Raw genomic sequence first — 15,964 nt, 5'->3', positions numbered from 1 at the left:
CAATCCAATAATGAAAAATGACATCCTTGAAAAACGTGCATCTATGACAGGGATCGGCAAACTTTTTTCTTGTAAAGGGCCACGGAATAAATATTTTAGGCTTCGTGGGCCAAGGGTAAAACTCAAGGATGTTTATGTCCGTTGACTTAAATAAATAACAAGAAGGAAAAAAAAAACAATTTTTCACAAATTTATTTAACAAAATGTAACGTAACAATACACAATTGTTTGAAATACAGCTCTACTAATGAAAATAATACAACTGCTTTTTTGAGAGAGAGAGAGAGAGAGAGAGAACATTTCACCAAACTGGAGTTCAAAGGTCCTAAACTCCTTATCATCAAAACTGATTGTAAATGTTCATCTGTTAATGCTGTCCTGTATTGAGATTTTACGTATTTTAGCTTTGACAATGTCTTTTCACACAGGTAGGTGCTGCCAAATATAGATATAAATCCCCGAGCATATGATCTTAATTGACCATATTCATCGCTTGGAAGACATTTATATAATTATGATACACTCTTCTCTTGAAATCTGCCTTTTAGCGTGTCATCACACTGCATATTAATCACTTCCATTTGAAGGTTAGGTGGAAGCTCCTCAATTGAACATTCAAATGTATTTTGAAATATGGAAATGCTTACTGCGCTTGCATCAGGATCTGAAAAACGCTGCTGGAAATGTAGTTTGAGCTCAGAAAATATATCTGTTGAAATTTATGTGGGAATGGACATAATGTAAATAAATGTAAATCTCTCCTCTGAGTTCAAAGAATCTCAATACTTTACAAATTTGGAGCCATCAAACTGCTGTATGGTAGGGCAAGTCAGGATATTCAGCTTCCATTTCTGACACAAAATCACGGAACTGACGATGGTTAAGTCAACGAGAGTGAATGAAGTTCACCGTTTACATAACTGGTTCAAGAACACATGATATATTCAAATATTTCCCACAAAGTACCTGCTGGTGAATAATACAATGAATAACCATAGACTTTGAATACCTTGCATTTTCACAAGCCTTGTATATATTTCCAACTAAGCCTTTCCCTTTTCCAAACATATTTTTACCACCATCAGTTGTGACACATTTTAGCTGATTCCACTTCAAATTTTACTTTGTTAACGTTTTCTCAACTTCCTTGGAGATATTTTTTGCAGTAGTTGTTCCACGCAGACTATTCATAGAAGCTAATTGTTCAGTCACTTTAAACTAAGCAGCAACTGAACAGTATCAGTAACGTCTGTCGACTCATCAAGAGCCAAGGAAAACCACTCAATCATTTGTCTTGTTATTTAATTGGCTAATGATATTGGTCCCAATTTCCTCAACTATTCAAGCAACAGTTATCGCCGAAAGGCCGAGAGATTTAAATAAATCTACGTTCCATGGACACATTTCTTCGGCTGCTACAATCAAACATGATTTAATTATCTCCCCATTTTTAAACGGCTTTCCTTCCTTAGCTAACATATGAGCTACTCGCAAACTTACTTTAGTTACAGCCTCATTTTCATTTTTCATTTTCGTGAAGAAATTGCGTTGTGATGAAATGTTCCGTTTTAAAGTTTTCCATTTTTCTGATCGTTCCTTTGCTGTGAGATGAGAATATTGTTTCGAGTGCTTTGACTCGTAATGACGCCGAATATTTTACTCTTTTAGTACATATACAGTGTCACTGCACGATTAACACAATGCGTTGTCATATAATTCAGTAACAAAGTGATTCACACTCCATTCTGCCTTAAAAACACAACATTCGATGCCCACTTTTCTCTCCTTTTCTGGTTTTGAAAGTGACATGATGGATATGTACGAGTAATAAAACGAGAACAAAATGTCGCCGAGCAGAGAACACGTAGCACTGGAAAAGTTGCCGAATTATAACTGCGTAGTGTCACAACCTCACGGCAGAGGCCGCCACCAATCAGCGTGTGAACGCAAAGCTACAGTAGCGCCCAATACGGCCTTTCTCGCACCTCCTCAGTCGCAACGTCACAAAACTCGACAGTCAGCCGTTCCGTTGTAGCGCGTACTTTTAAAGAATTTGAAAATGTAAAATCCATTCTTAGCTTGCGGGCCGTACAGAAGGAGGTGGCGGGCCGGATTTGGCCCGCGGCCCGTAGAGTGCCGACCCCTGATATAAGATAACCAAAAACATTATCCAAACACAAGGGCATGTGAACACATGCATTTACTTGTATGCACCATCATAAACAATGACAGCTTTTGTCAATTACTCGTTCTATGTACTCGCCGGAAAGTCTAAGTATGCATCGGCGCGCTCTAGCGTACAGAGTAGATAACCGCGTTTTCACATTTGTCTATAGTGAGGCGCAACGCAGGGAGCATACTAAGCAGGAACATTTTTAATCCGACTTTTGCGAAATTACAGAGTATACAGAAAGTCGTGTTAACTTAAGATGCAGTTTTTACATAATAAAAACCTTGAAATCATAAATATATTCATATGTAAATGAGGAGACAGACCGATCTGTGTTGCATGTTCAGTAACAATAGGAATGCTACTCGACCACTTCCGTTAGGTCGAGAAATAATTTTCTTTATTGGACCGAAAAAATATCCCAAAAAAGATAATCCTATTAGTCTTAGCGAAGTCAGGTTCCCGGCCTCGTGTGGATAACGGTACCAACTGAGCAACCCCACGTAGGAGGAGTATCAGAAATAAACAACAAGCTGTGATTGGCGCATTATGTAGGAGTTGTACTTTTTGTTAGACTTAGAAAAAGTTGAACCTCTCGGCAACATGTGAGATTATGATAATTCATATCTAGATCATATTTTGTATTTATTTAATGATTTTTAAAATGTGGTACACATGACTGAAAATGTCTGTTGTGACTAGGTAACTCTTACGCCTGTCTAGTTCCAGCAGAGTTATCTCTCTTAAATGCAATGGGGTACCTGGTTTTGCCCTTGTCAAATTGATAGTCTAACATTGTTCTCTAGGACAGTGAGTGACATGCAAGCTAAAGTAGGATAGAACGTATATTTATTTCACAAAACATTAGCATTGAGGTATATGGAAAAATAATTGGTATCGTGATACCATGTAGTTACCTGCAACGTGTGTGTTAGTGTATATAATATATATCTCTAGAGAGAGGACAAGAGACCAGTCTAGTAGCTCGGACTTTGGACCTTCATCTCGTTACCTGGACTCTGGACCTTATTCACCATGTTCAACGACAGTGCGCTCCTTTGCAGTATAAGTAGATCTTTTGAGGATCATCAATGAAGATTTGTAATGGTATTTAATGTCATTGGTCACATTTATATCTAAAGGGTTGTCATAAGTGACACCTGTGATCGATCAAGTGAAGCTGTTATCACGGTAGGTTTACTAAATTGTATTATATCGCCTTATCAGTTAACAAAGTAGTCCAATAACGTAAGACGTATCACATGATATTTATGTGTTGGTCCCAAGTCGACTGATAGCAGAACAAGAGATAACATTTTCAGGAATATCTCACATATGTCAGCCCATATCAATACTCTGCCACACATGCAAATCTAATTGATTATCCTAATAGAATCAAAAAATGGACGCGTTTTCATGTTCCGTTAAGATGGTTGGAAAGCGATGAAAGCCGTGAATGCCGAAATCGGATTAGGCTGGAGAATGTTTCTTTAACGAAAGGAATAAAAATATGCTAATATCGAAGAAAGTATTTAGATAGCTTCGTTTCGTTCAAGATATTTATCATCCTTTTAATCAATTTCGGCATTCCCGACTTCCATTGCATTGCAGCCATATGAAATGTAGGTCAACGGAACCTGAACATATGCCCATTTGCCTGTGTGAGAGTTTGAATTTATTCGAAAGAAAGACATCAGAGTAGGTAAAGTTCGTCTAAATCAACATGACTTTAATTTGTTAGAAAGCTTAAATTTGTGTTGCCAGGTGTGCGAGATATTCTTGAACATTTGGACTCTCTTTCCGACGTCAATCAACATTGGAACACGCTACACAATACCACTTATCGGCTGTAAGACGTAGCATCAAAATATAAATAACGTCGTACATTGTTATACTATTGACAAAGATGAAAGGGATATCCGCTGAAGCGAATATTCCCATTATTGTTGTGTAATGTATTTCAATTCAGCATAATATGAAACTATGAGTAGCAACAGTGCTACATTTCACAACCCCAACACCCCCCCCCCCCCAAACCCAATTAAAATACAAAACAAAAAAGAAAAAAAGCAAACAAACAAAACAGTATGTAAATATTTTGGATATTTACAGAATGGTAAACGCATAATGTCTGAATGAACATGCAGTTGACATCTCAACTCACTCTGCATTATGTAAGAGAAGATAGTCGAGTATATCGGCAGTCATGTAACCATGGATTCCGAACGTCATAATTCGTGCCTGGTGGGCATTTTATAGTGTATTTGCCATAGTTAAAGTACACAATTCAGATTAAATACTACCAGGCAGACACATAGGTATATAAATAGATATACAGCCTGTACAGAAAAAAGATATGAACAGAGATTATTCAAATATTCCATAGATACTGCATACAGATGGATACACAGAAACTGTACAGAAAGACATATGAACAGAGATTATTAGAAGATATTAATATTCCAGGCTGCTTACCTTGAGGACCATCATGTTTGTGACTCATGTGTTCTGTTTATTGTTATTTCCGGCAAATATTTACAGTGTTTCTCATAAAATGTTGCTTTCAGCCATAATACACATTTCATTAGGATCCACTTTCCAGATATCATGACAGATCAGTATGTTTTTTAGTTGTAAACAGTATGTGCAGAAAACCAGCTTATGTTTAATTTCTCAAAGTTTAAACACACTCCACTTATTTTGGTCACTCAGAGGATTATTGATGAGTGTTGGTGACAATTTTATTGCTGTAATAACAGAACTACTTTTCCCAACATCCAGCAAGAATTGCTGTAAGGTTAAAAACTGGCTTTCGAACCCAACATATTAACACATTAACCCCTGGATGTTTTTGTTGTTTCCGCCTGAAATTCGAGTAGGAAACACATTTTCAAAGCTATTTCTGAATACATCCGAAAACACCAACTTCCAGGTGTTCTTCCAATAAAATACTGCCTAGTTGTGTGAGTAACATCGTTTTTCACTGGCTATTTGGCTCACGCATGAGCAAAAGGGTAAAAGTTGGAATTTTTTGTTGCTAAACGGATCCATTAATTTTTGTCTTGAGACCACTCTTTATTCCAAATGCCCATCTTATCCTACTTTTTGTAAAGGTTCATCTGTCTCTTTGCAGCTCATATCGGTTAGCCTTAGATATGAGACCAAAAGGTCTAAAATCGGATTCCGACCACGGACGAAATTTGGGTAGGAAAAAAAAAAGTTTTTCCTTCTGTATTTTGTAGTGCAATTAGAAATTCCAGATTATTTGGTATCATTGTAGAGCTGCAACTATCTACCTTTCTATAATACCACCCACTTTAGTGTATCATGCATGACCATGACGCTACTGAGCTCGGCAGTAGGCTACTACCTCCTGCCACGTTAACTCGTTGCCATGGGTTGATGTGTTAATTAACCTCTTTAATTTGGTGAGTATAGCTGGCTTGTGGCGAACAAATGAACGATATATTTAATTGCTTACACACCTATTCACATGATATGCCTTTATCTAAACAATGTTTTGTTCGTCACACAAAAGTTGACTTTGTACAGTGACTTAGACTGGTAGCATGATATGCTCGTGATCGCTAAAGTAGTATGAAAATGGGTAGTTTGCATCATTTGGTATTTACCGGGTTTCCCAGAACACGCCCCATCCTCAAAATCCCCAGAGTCACTAACATCCTCACATATCTTAGCCGTTGGTCAATTTTTATTTCTTGAGGGGATAGCTAGAATTGGATTACTATGCCAATTAGATTAAGTTCACTGCGACCGAAAGGCGAAAAATGGTTTCCTTACAATAACTTAAAATGTTGACATGCGACAGAACACAAATTGTGTGGATGGCTTGCATATTTGCTAAGAAAGAAACGTATCTATTTTGAGGTAAACAATTAACAATTCAAAGTCATTGAGACGTAAAGAAGAAAATGGTTCATGCACAAAAATACGGTTTGCTACCATTTTCTTTGTGGTTATGAAACTATGTTGCTGGATTTTACAACAGTTTTAAGGAAAACAGTTTTTCATTCCCAGAATGAAACGGTCAATGTTCAAGCTCACAGTGACTGAAAGAATATAATGGCTTCCACACAATACCATTAGATCTACAACACACGTACTTTACCAAACCTTTTGAATAGCATGCACATGGTGTAGGGAAAAACCTTACCATTTTGGGGTTAAAAGTCAAAGACCAAGGTAACTGTGAGTGAAAGAAGACCAATGTTTGCTGCAGAAACACATTAGTTATATATCACAGATCTGCACCCAACTTTGTGGACGACGTTTACTTGGGGTAAAGGTGATGGCTATTGATTTTAGGCATCCAGAGGTCAAGGTCATTATGACTGAAAAAAGATACATTTGAAACATTTGATTTTTGACGAATCACGTTATGTTTACATCACATACCTGTACCCAACTTTGCTGATTGCTTTCAATTGGGGTTAGGTTGATGGATATTAATTGTGGGCTTACAAAAATTGAGGTCATTGTGACTAAAGAAGAAAAGTAGTTTCTACAAATTCAGTTATCTACATAGTTATCTACATAAAGGACAGCCCTAAGCTATCTATAAGAATGAAGATCACACAGCCAAAGGCTGCAGAGAACAATATAATCAAGTCCAAACTCGGATTTACGATGCAAATGAAGGAAGTAGCACACAACTAATTTTCAATATAAGTATATAATATATACATTGTAATACAAAAAATATTTAGATTACATTCGTCTTATTGAACATAATTAAACACAAAATGGTTAGTTTGTCCCAGGCCTGCAAAATAACATGTTGTTTAAGAAAAAATATTTAAAAATTCTGACTTTTTATTTTATCAGATTTAAAAAGTAAACCATATTTTATGTTAATGAAGTGAATATATGAATGGTTTTCAATTGTATTTGTTCAATATACATAGTTTATAATGTTTTATGTTAAAGTACTTAAAAGACAAGATTAAGGCAGTCACTACACTAAAGTTAAAACTTTGAGGCTAGTATCCAGGACATAGAATGTTGACAAGTTTGACAAAGTCCTCGTGTTCCATAGCATAGAAAGCAACGTTAGTGTCATTAATGACGCTGGCCACTTGTAGGTCTGCAGCTGCTTACATGCTTGATGATGTCTGCATCACAGGGTTTTCAATATCATGACCTTTGCTAAAGCCGTTTCTGTGATTTTGACTGAACTGGAAGAAGCCTTATATTTTCCTGATACTATATAAATAGACTGGTTTCTCAGTTACAGGGTGGCTTTCGTGTTACTGTTGCACCGTGTTGGTTCCTGGCTTTATTGTGATGACTCATACTCATAAACTGTTCTCTTACAAGACTTCAATATTGCATGACACCCAGCTTTTCCAAGCTTTATCTCATGCTATTTACAAATTTAAGCCACCAAATCTGTGTAGTAATCATCATCTTGTGAAAACGAATTTAAAAATCATTTGGATTATTTTGTGATGAAATCTTTGGAGTGGGTTTAAATCAGCTGGGTTGGATCAAACAACCATTTTGCTTGTCCGAATCATCTGGATGATTTTTTGAAATTTTGCTTGGAAGGATTGAAATCCAGATTTTAAAAAATCTGATTTTAACCAAGCAATCTTGGTTTGTCTTAATATTCTTAATTTCCAGAACGTCTCCCATTTTTTAAATCATTATTTAAAGTTTGTTTGCTACGTTAGAGTATGTAAAATGAATACTAGACAGGAGAAAACAAAATACTGATGTTATAAAATCTTTAGAGATCATGTTACACACACCCCTACACACCCCTCCAACCAAGAAAAGAAATATATGTGTATGGGTTAAACTAAATAAAAATACATGTCACCAATGACACACTATGTCCTACAAGGTTTTATCTGCCTAGTTTTGCAGTTATTTGTATTTCCATTATTAGATCTTTAGTTTTAATCGGCACCACATAGATAATATTGTGCAGATATGACATTGAACGTTTTATTTTACTACTACTAATACTACTACAACAACACTTAAGTAGTATTCGACGATACCTTGAGAAAAATGACAAAATATTTAATCGGGGAAATAAACACAAAAGTCTGTGGTGCCCTTGCGATGTTTTCAAAATTCAATTTCAAATAAAAAACATGCATCTAACATTACAAATTACCAATATCTGGAATTTTTAATTTTATGGAAATCATGTAAAGAAATATAATTTTTATCAAGCTTTGGACATATCATTTTATTAGCTTCATACACCAGGAGAGCTTATGAGATGGCCTGTCTTATTCCACCGATCATCATGCATTCATCCGACAGCACATATTGCTACTTCTAAACTATTTGGATGATTACACTTGAAAGTTTACACACACATTCATTCCAAGGTCTAATTGGACCTCAATGAAAATGGCGCATCCCACCTGATCCGGAAAGGATGGTCATATCAGCACGGGTTTGACTAGAAGACTTCTAACGATGTATGCTTGGTCTTGAATGAAAATTGTTCAGATCTGACATCCCATATGGTCACCATGACTGCCATCTTGAAAATCATGGTATTGCTGCTCATTCTAAATTGCAATTTATACCGCCACTGAGATTAATTATGATAGGTAGCGATCTACTGTTTCATAGTTTGCATAGGGTTAAATTTTTAAACACAAAGAATTTCTCCAGTTTTCCTCACTAGTTATACTGACTTTTTAAGAAAGACCTTGTATTTCGGATGTTATTTTCAAAGAAATGTTAACACCTTTAGTTTGGTGTGCGATTGATGCGCGTAATGTAGGGTATACAGCTTGGCCTTATTTCAGATGTGTACCTCTCAAAAAACTGATAGCTCCACCTGGTAATTTTCACTTCCTGGACTTAAGAGGTAAATTGTCAAAATAGAAACAGCTGATACTATTTTTTTTACATATTTGGTAATTCATTCATTACACTTTTAGAAGTTGGCATTGCATAGTTTGGCAAAATTCAGTTTCCCTACTTTAATAGCTGCTAAAAGTAGTATACTAACTCGGGCTATCTGTTTTCAGCACATAGCGGCTGGCATTTAAGTTAGCCGTGTACTTAGATCATGTGCACCTTCCACAAATACAGTACATGGAAGTAATAGAGAGGTATGCCAACATTCTCCATTGTCATGCTGCACATGTACCGGTAAACAACATCACCTTACATCTGTCACTCTCTCCGAAGTTCATAATACCCACATAAAACTCACATAATTAGTATTATTGTATGATTTAATTGTGATTGAACGGCTGAAAGATTTCAGCCGCAAGCATCAAAACAGTCCTTTTGAATAATTCTTATTTATTTCCCTCTACGAACAGTAGCTATTAGTGTCAAAATCACACAAGCTCACCTCAACTCCACCCCATGATGAAAGTGTGCTATTTTAAAAATGCACATTGCATGTTGTAAAAATAGCAACCAATGTTATACTGAAAGACAGGAACATGAAACTTGCCACAATTAATCCTGAGATGTCAGCAATACTTTTACAGCTTCAAAAGGGACAAAGCAGATTAGGTTCATGGAGGTCAAAATTAAAGGTTAAATTTTGTTCTAAACCTAGATAATATGGAAGAAGGCGAATTCATTTTGTCATCATTCAGTTCTTTTTCTCATTACCAATGAATGAAAAGAAATATTTTCTTTGCATATTTTTTTTCACTTGATGCAGTTGTTTTAAATTTAAGTTTACTTCATTCCGTTTTTGTATGACTCCTAATTTCCACATTATTACGGCCATTACACGCATTATACTGCCTGAAGGCATATTGTTTAAGCATGAATAAAATAAGCATAATTGGCTTATTTTCATCAATCACATCAACAATGTTAACGTACCATTTTATTCAAAACATCATACATGATGAAATGAAAATAAGAATAATATTTGCACAAAATGTTCTTATTTGTTGTAAGGTGGCATTGTACAGTTTCATGTTTTGCATATAATTAAATCTTTAAAGAAAAGAATTTCCCTGGTTTTCCTCACTATATATACTGGCTATTTAAGAAATACCTTGTATATCTTGGGTATTGTTCAATGAACGTTTAATTCCCTTTACTTTGGTATATGATTGATAGATATAATAGTTGTTATAGAGTATACAGCTTGACCTAACTTCATATGTACACCACTCAAAAAACTACTAGCTCCTCTTGGTTAATTTCACTTCCTAGACTTAAGAGGTAATTGTTAAAAAAGAGGCGATTATTTTATTACAATTTATATATTTGGTAATTGCTTCATTGCACTTCGACGTTGGCATTGTATAGTTTGGCAAAATAAATTTCCATATTTTAATAGGTGCTAAAGATGGTGTACTGTAGACTAATTATAGTAGGCCAAGCACTTAGATCATGTGCAATTTCCACAAGTACAATATCCAAAGACATGTCAGCCACATTACATGAAAGTAATATAGATGTATGCCAACATTATCCATTGTGCATGTTACAAATATAATCAAATTCACCTTACACCCACCACTACATAATATATGTAGAGCATCCCCATAACTTGTTGCCTCCAAATGCAAATCGTTCTAATCTGACCCAGGATATTACAACCATCTTGCAATTGTTGTTATTACTAATTATAACGTTTCAACCTGAAGAATTCATAAAGTGTCTAGTTGGTCCTGAATGGAAATGATGCAGATATAATAACCAATATGGCCACCATAGCAGTCATTGTGAAAATCCTGTTGTAGCCTCTCTGCAGAATTTACGGTTATATAGACTGTAACGTCGCCCTCTTAGTAAGAGGGCTGGTTGATTGGATTTGGCTGGCGTTATCTAGAGGATGACCACCCTCGATGTTATAGCCCGGTGAGAGTGAAAAAAGATAATGTAATTTCAGCAGAGAACTGAGCAAGAATACTGGGAAGAAATAAAGCAATACGAGCCCCCTTAGACAAGAAAAATTGCAAATTTAATTAAACAAATTAAATGTGCTAATTCCAATTCAGTCTAAGTTATGTCAACAGAATTTAATAGCAGTGTCCAATTTGGATTTATTCCATCATAATAACGAGTGGTGAAAAGAACTTAATGTCCACGGCCGATTTGCATCCTCTTCCTCCCTTGACCGTGCATGTATCAACGTCTTCCTATTTCCTCGACATCCTATGTTCTACCCTGCATCCCGTCCTGGACTTCCTAGTCCTTTATTTTGACTTCATCCTTCTTTTTTCTCTGACTTTCGTCTTCGTACTGTGCCGTCTCTCTCCCAGAAAGTTGTTCCTTAAAGGACAAGATTACCCCAAAATCTCTGCATGTACCACTTTCTACACGGACGTTAAATTACCTCACTTCATTACTCAGAAGCATACTAGCTATCCAAACATTGCGTACATTCTGACAGTACGGTAGAACATTACCCTCGCTTCACAGCGACAGGTCTTACATTAACAAGAGAGCGTCTATCGAATATTACCATATTCTTTTACCTATGCTACTACATGTTCGATTATTATTGCATGAAATTCACAAGTTCACTCACAGCAATCTCTAACCTACATGATTATTTAAACATTACAAAATCAAATATAAATAGGAACTTATCGTTAACTCACGATAATTAGTATCGTCCTAACAGACAAAGGAAATTATTTCATATAACCCTTTGAAATCCTAAACAGAAGAAATTTTGTATCGCATGCAATCAGTTCTGTCAATTAAATAATAACTATAAAATTAAAAGGTGAATTGCATAACAACTCTATCATCAACACATTTCCATGAAATTGAATAAAATAAATTGCATAACAACTCTAGCATCAACACTTTTCCATGAAATTGAATAAACGATACAAACTATGCAACCTAGTCATAACAAACACATTTATTACATAAAACAAAAAAATAAAAAATAAAACATTATGTTGGAAATTAAAATTGCGTACCTTAATGCTCTCTTTCAGAACTTGTGCGTCATAGCACTAAACCCTGTATTTTCTCACAAGACAGCCACCTAGTCTCTTTCTTGTTTAACGAGGAAAGCACTATACTCTTTAGGCTTCCCCCGGAGCCAAAACTACTCCTCTCTCAGGAATTTAAGACTAACGAATTCCGACTAAGGCCGTCACTTAAATTCACATTGCTTCTAAAGTGTACGTCTTTATTTATTCTGCCCAAACGTAAGCAGCGGTTCCTAAATTTTCCCCAAAATAATAATTTCTTCCATCAGATTTAGACAGTATAGAATCTGTGAACTACTGGGTATATAAATTTCCCTTTGAAAATGATAATTTGACATGGGTTCCTATCAAGCGGTTAAGGTTGATAGCTCAAATATTTACATTCTCAGGGCAGCGTAGCAATACCCTTGGTCAAATCTCACTCAGTCATAAATTCTAGCCCTTCAAGTTTTAACTCTGACACTGGGGGAGAAAAGAAGAAAGGTCGAAGTGACCCTTCACAAAGACTTTTCTGACTTAAATGCGGTAACAGTTTAATGCTTAATGCATTCAACTTTGAGGTTCAATACAATTCGAAATTCGACACTTAACATAGACATTGGGTTTCACCTAAAGACTTCATATGATATCTAGTTTGTCCAGATTGCAAATGGTGCCATTCTTATATTACATGTGTCTGCCATTACGGCCATCTTGAAGCAATTGTTGTTGCTACTTGTCCTGAATGAATGGTTATAGTATCATGGACTTCTTACTAAAAGTCTTCTTATCATGTTCTGTTTGCCTAAATGAAATAATTTCACATAAAAGAGTATGGGCATATCATGCCTGTACTGAAGGATTATAAGGGACATAATGCACACTGATTAAAGGCAAAAAGCAAATTCTACGAGCGTACACGAACCAGAAGCGTAATTGTGTAAGGAAATAGGAGGTCTTTTGTCTAAGACTCTTAAAAATTACAGGCATATTTAAAATAAAATGCTGGCATACTGTGCAAGAAAGGGCGTATTCAACATTCAGTGCTTAAAAAGAATAAATGATAATGGCATTGCTGGAAATTATTTTCTGACAGTAGAGAAAAAGTCCCATCAAGGGACTCTTGTTATTGTGTCTCATGCAGAACATTCCAAGCTATATAAATATTCCAGTGCGGAACACAAATGTTTAGAAGTTATTGGAAGGAAGTTTGAATATTACAGTATTTTCTCCTATTGTACAACATTACTATTGCTAGTATAATTGTGAAAACATATGAATGTATCTTATGGTTTTACCCATATGATCATCACCTGTATTTATATAGAGCAAATAGTATACCCGTTTGCTGAAATTGTTTACTTGCTTTTGAAATACTAGCTTTACAGTATGGGTAATGGATATAAATCATTGCAGCCTTTTTAATACTGGCTACTATTTATTTTTGTGCAAGATATGGTATTCCATATGGAGCAAGCTTCACCATGACGACAATTCCAGTGAGCAGCCTTAGCCCAGTTTGATTTTGCTGATAGGCTGATATGTCATTGAAGATGTTGCAAGGGACCAACTTGGGAAAACATGTAATGGAATTATTGGGTAAATCAAGTGTTCCTCTGTCACCTCTCACAGTGGATTCATTAAATTTAAGGTAGGCCATTAAAATAATATGCATTTGTGATTAATGGATAAGTGTATTTAAAACAAAATTCTACACATATATAGAATTAATTTACATTGGTCAGTAATTAGATAAACACAACTACTGTCTGACATTCACATTTTATTTTCTTATTAACTTTGATCTATACTAGAGACAGTTTGTGTCCTTTGCAAATTGTTTTTTATTTTATTGTTCATATATATTCTGTAACACAAGTTTGTTTTCTTATAACCATAGTCTGAAAGCCAGCTTATGAATTATCCAGCCTTCACTTTTCACAGCAGATAGTATGTTTGTGATATATAAAATTGTGTATTTAAAGTTATTCTGCAATACTGATATCTAAAATTCATTTTCATTGCTTAGCAATAAAATAAACACAACTACATGTACTGTTTCAAATATAACTTTTTTATTTACTTTGATCGATAACAAGGAGAGCATCTTTCAGTTTTCTAAACATTAGTGAAATTCTTTGTAATTGTTGTTGCTCATTCAACATATTCATTAATGCCATTTGGTTTTGATGCCACTCCCAGATTATCTTTAGGTCTGAGGACAATTAAACAGACTGTATAGATGATTTTCTCATATCTGTTTTATTTCATAACAAATTAACAATTTTGAATGGAGAAAAATCAGATTAACATTGGCTTTGTAACTAGTCTACCACCATTTGTTTCTTAAAACTTAATATGTATAAAATTACTTTGAGGAAGTTCCATGCAAATTCTAAAGTGAATAGCAAAGAGAACGGTCTTCAAAAAACTCCAATCTAGATGACGAAACAAGTAAACGCAAAGAGTATGCTGTATATAATAGTGAAAAAATATTAAATATACTAATTAATTTAGTATATTTGTTCAGATTGGGGTTTTACCTCTACTTGTCATAGACAAGAAGAGCTTATGGGATGATTTTTTGGTGATAATATGTCTGTTGCCCATCCATCCATTAGCACAAGTTTTATCGTTACTTCTTCTAAGCTGCTTGAAAGACTTCCATGAAACTTTACGCACGCATTCATCCCATGTTCTAATTTGTCCTAAATGAAAATCATGACATCTTCGCTAACATAAACAAGCACCTATGGTCACAGGAGGCATTTGTTTGCATCTGCAGGAAGTACAATGGGATATATTTTATTGGTATTCATCCCCACTTCAATGCCCAAACCTGTTCTAAATGATATTTTATTTGCATGAGGAACATACAAGATTTCTTCTGTTTTGAAGATAACAATGTAATGTCATCAGGTTTAAGTGATAAATGAAACTGATATTAAATGTTTTTAAAGCATCCATGCAATAGTAAAGAAAAGGAGGTGTTGGCTAATGGGAGTCCTGTACTGGATTAATTGAAGCCTGTCTTAAACGGCCTAACACGTTGAATAAAACTCACTGACTATGAACAATAGTCTGTTTGAAAGTATTTTTGTTATAATGTCATCAACGAGACGGGCATATCAATATATGGTAAGTATAGGTCTGTCTGTAATTTGTATACTGGAAATCCAAACAGTATATCAACACACATAAGAGGGCACCAACTACCTCTGACAGACCTTCTGAAGATGGAAATACCATCAAGTTCATATGTGTATTGATACTGTATCATGTCACAGACAGTGTATCATAAATCGTATTGATACATGGCACATGTGTACTGTTTCACCCTTATAAATTACCATAATATTCAATATATCCAGTCGCTGAAAGATTGTTTGAAATGTTGCTCGAATTGATTTTGAAACTTTTCACATGTTTATCAGCGAAAATGTTGTGCATTATGTCACTGCTTTTGCTTTTTTGCTCACTTTTAAAGAAACCTCTGAGTGCCAATTCAGAAATATTTAGTTTAGTATAAACTTTGGAACTTGCTTCTCAATAATGAACCCTATTTAGGAAATTAAGATTTCACTAGCATAGTGTGACTTTTGCTGGATTCCTTTGCTATTGGTTCGATCCCCAACCGAGTCATACCAAAGAGTTACAAAAATGGTACTAACAGATGCCTCGCTTGGCGCTCAGCATTAAGAGGTTAGTGTTAGGACTGGTCGGCCCGGTGTCAGGATAATGTGACTGGGTGGGACATCATGCTACATGTCTGCGGCATGAAGCCCCAGTGCTAGACATTACTATAAACTGCCACACTGCAGACATCGTAGCGATATGACTGAAAAATTGTTAAAGCTACGTTAAAAATCCAAATCACACATTGCTATTGTTGATC

The 15,964-nt window shown here is 35.3% G+C and overlaps 1 protein-coding gene across 1 annotated transcript in view; it reads left to right on the top strand.

The window, feature by feature from the left end:
- Positions 1 to 3,082: 3,082 nt before the first annotated feature.
- The window catches only part of LOC149786543 (uncharacterized), a 116,177-nt gene continuing 103,295 nt past the window's right edge, over positions 3,083 to 15,964 (top strand). The window contains exons 1-2 of the mRNA XM_089975947.1: positions 3,083 to 3,361; positions 13,523 to 13,720. The gene's annotated coding sequence lies outside the window, so the exon portion shown is untranslated. The remainder of the gene's footprint in view (positions 3,362 to 13,522; positions 13,721 to 15,964) is intronic.

The sequence above is a fragment of the Sinohyriopsis cumingii genome, chromosome 12 (assembly GCF_028554795.1).
Source record: "Sinohyriopsis cumingii isolate HCF-2022 chromosome 12, ASM2855479v2, whole genome shotgun sequence".
NCBI classification, from domain to species: domain Eukaryota; kingdom Metazoa; phylum Mollusca; class Bivalvia; order Unionida; family Unionidae; genus Sinohyriopsis; species Sinohyriopsis cumingii.
This window is presented reverse-complemented; position numbering and strand designations above follow the sequence as displayed.